General features: G+C 43.4%; 1 protein-coding gene across 1 annotated transcript in view; it reads left to right on the forward strand.

Annotated features, from left to right (window-relative positions):
- The window catches only part of LOC106872448 (uncharacterized), a 42,564-nt gene that overhangs the window by 33,018 nt on the left and 6,579 nt on the right, over positions 1 to 2,967 (forward strand). The window lies entirely within an intron of this gene.

Raw genomic sequence — 2,967 nt, forward strand, 5'->3', positions numbered from 1 at the left:
TGCTGATGGTGGCGGCAGCGGTGGTGGTGCTGATGGTGGCGGCGGCGGCGGTGGTGGTGCTGATGGTGGCGGCGGTGGTGCTGATGGTGGCGGCGGGAGTCCAGTGATGAAACAAACATGGACATTATTGAGTTTATTGAGGTTATTCACAGGAAGCAGTTTCTCCATTCAGGCTGTAAATAGACTGTTTGTCAAGGATATGAGACAGAGCTGTCATCGTCATCGTCATCATCATCAGAGAAACTGGATCAATCTTTCATCTTTAATCTCTTATTTGTTTCGGTCATTGGACTGCAGCCTTGCTGGGGGGTGGGGGTGGGTGTCACCTTGAACAATTTAGTCAAACAAATTGACTCCAGTTGTTTTGCTTTTCAAGTCTGGTGCTTATTCTATCAGTTCGTTTTGCTGAACCGCTAAGTTATAGAGATGTTAAGAAATCTACACCAGTTGTCAAGTAACAGTGGGGTGGTGGGAGACAATACGCATATATACACATGCACACACACATACATACATACATACATACATCCGCGCACATGCACACACACATAAATAGACACACACACATACATACACACAGAAGACGGCGAGCTGGCAGAATCGTTAGCACGCCACGACGAAATGCTTAGCGGTATTTCCTCTGCCGCTACGTTCTGAGTTCAAATTCCGCCGAGGTCGACTTTGCCTTTCATCCTTTCGGGGTCGATTAAATAAGTACCAGTTACGCACTGGGGTCGATATAATCGACTTAATCCGTTTGTCTGTCCTTGTTTGTCCCCTCTGTGTGTAGCCTCTTGTGGGTAGTAAAGAAATAACACACATATATAGACACACACATACATACATACACACACACACACACACACACACACACACACACACTCACACACACACAAACACATACATACAAACATAAAATGGTCTGTTACACAGTCTCTGTTTACCAAATTCACTCACAAAGCATTGGTTGGCTCAGGGCTATAGTAGAACACACTTGCTTGAGATGCTGTGCAGTGGGATGGAGCTCAGATCCACATGGTTTCAAAGTGAACCTCTTAACGGTGAGTGTGATGCAACCTTGTGGTTCACCAGACTCTGTCAGACCATCCAACACATGGAAAGCAGATGGAAGACGATGATTGCACAAGAAGTTTAGGCAAAAATGAAGTGTAGAATGTGCAATCATCATCATCGTCATCATCATCATTGTTGTTGTCATCGTCATCATTTAACATCTGTTTTCCATGCTACCAGGGGTTGGATGCTTTGACAGAATCCGGTGGACTGCATCATTGCTCGTTGTCAGTGATAAAAAGGGGGGAAAAAATCACGTAGCAATATAAAGTTAGTATATTACACTGTTACTACAAACAGGGGTGGCTCTGTGGTAAGTAGCTTGCTTACCAACCACATGGGTCTGGGTTCAATCACACTGTGTGGCACCTTGGACAAGTGTCTTCTACTATAGCCTCAGGCCGACCAAAGCTTTGTGAGTGGATTTGGTAGACAGACACTGAGAGAAGCTGATCATGTATATATATATATATATATATATATATATATGTATATGTTTGTGTGTCTGTGTTTGTCCCCTCACCATCGCTTGACAACCAATGTAGGTGTGTTTACATCCCCGTAACTTAGTGGTTCGGCAAAGGAGACCAATAGAATAAGTACTAGGCTTACAAAGAATAAGTCTTTGGGTTAATTTGTTCTACTAAAAGCTGTGCTCCAGCATGGCTACAGTCAAATAACTGAAACGAATAAAAGAATACACATATACACACACACATATTTACACATACATATACACAAACACATGCACATATACATGTTTATATGTATATGTGTATATATACGTATACGGACGTTAAACGATGATGATGATGATGATGATACACACACACACACACACACACACACACACACACACACATATGTATATACACTCAGACACACATACACATGTATATGCATACACATACATTTCCCAACCACATGGTTCCAGGTTCAGTCCCACTGCATGGCACCTTAGGCAGTTGTCATCTACTCTAGCCTCAGACCAACCAAAGCCTTGTCAGTGGATTTGGTAGGCAGAAACTGAAAGAAGCCCATTGTATATATGTCATCATCATCATCATCATCGTTTAACATTCACCTTCCATGCTAGCATGGGTGGGACGGTTTCAAGAGGAGGGGGAGACATTGGAGGAGGTGATCTTGTGTTAGGTGATGAAAAGGTTATAGTGAGACAGATACAGGTGTCCTGTTGAAGAGGAAGTACAAGGTTACCCGGCTGGAGAGAGAAAGATCAGGAATAAAGACAGAAAGAGGTGTGCTATCGCAAAGAAAATATATGGTTGCCCAACCTGAGGTAAGTGCAGGAGAAGGAGAGAGAGTGGGAGACAGCAGGACAGAGATGGGGGCAAAATGCTGGTCATACTCATAAGGAATGGGGATCAGAATATTAATTGGGATGGTTGAGTAAAGGAAGAGAGAAATATAGATGGTGGCAAGTGCCAGGGCATAGCCTTGAGGTTCAAATGCCATAATGTAAGTGGCCGGACTCAGCTTACAAAGAATAAGTCCTAGGGTTGATTTCTTCGACTGAAACCCTTTGAGATGGTGCTCCAACATGACCACAGTCAAATGGAGTAGGATTAAAGAGTGTGAGTAATTGGCAAAAGAAAGATGTATATGTATATATTTATGTGTGTGCGTCTGTTTGCCTGCCCCCCCCCCCGCCATCGCTTGACAACCGGTGTTGGTGTGTTTATGTCCCTGTAACTTAGTGGTTCAGCGAAACAGACTGGTAGAATAAGTACTCAGCTTACAAAGAATAAGTTCCAGGGTTGATTTCTTCGACTAAAACCCTTTGAGGCGATGCTCCAACATGGCCACAGTCAGATGGCAGAAGCAAGTAAAAGAATAAAATAATGCACACACAAACACACACACACACACATA

The sequence above is a fragment of the Octopus bimaculoides genome, chromosome 9, assembly GCF_001194135.2.
Source record: "Octopus bimaculoides isolate UCB-OBI-ISO-001 chromosome 9, ASM119413v2, whole genome shotgun sequence".
Lineage (NCBI taxonomy): Eukaryota > Metazoa > Mollusca > Cephalopoda > Octopoda > Octopodidae > Octopus > Octopus bimaculoides.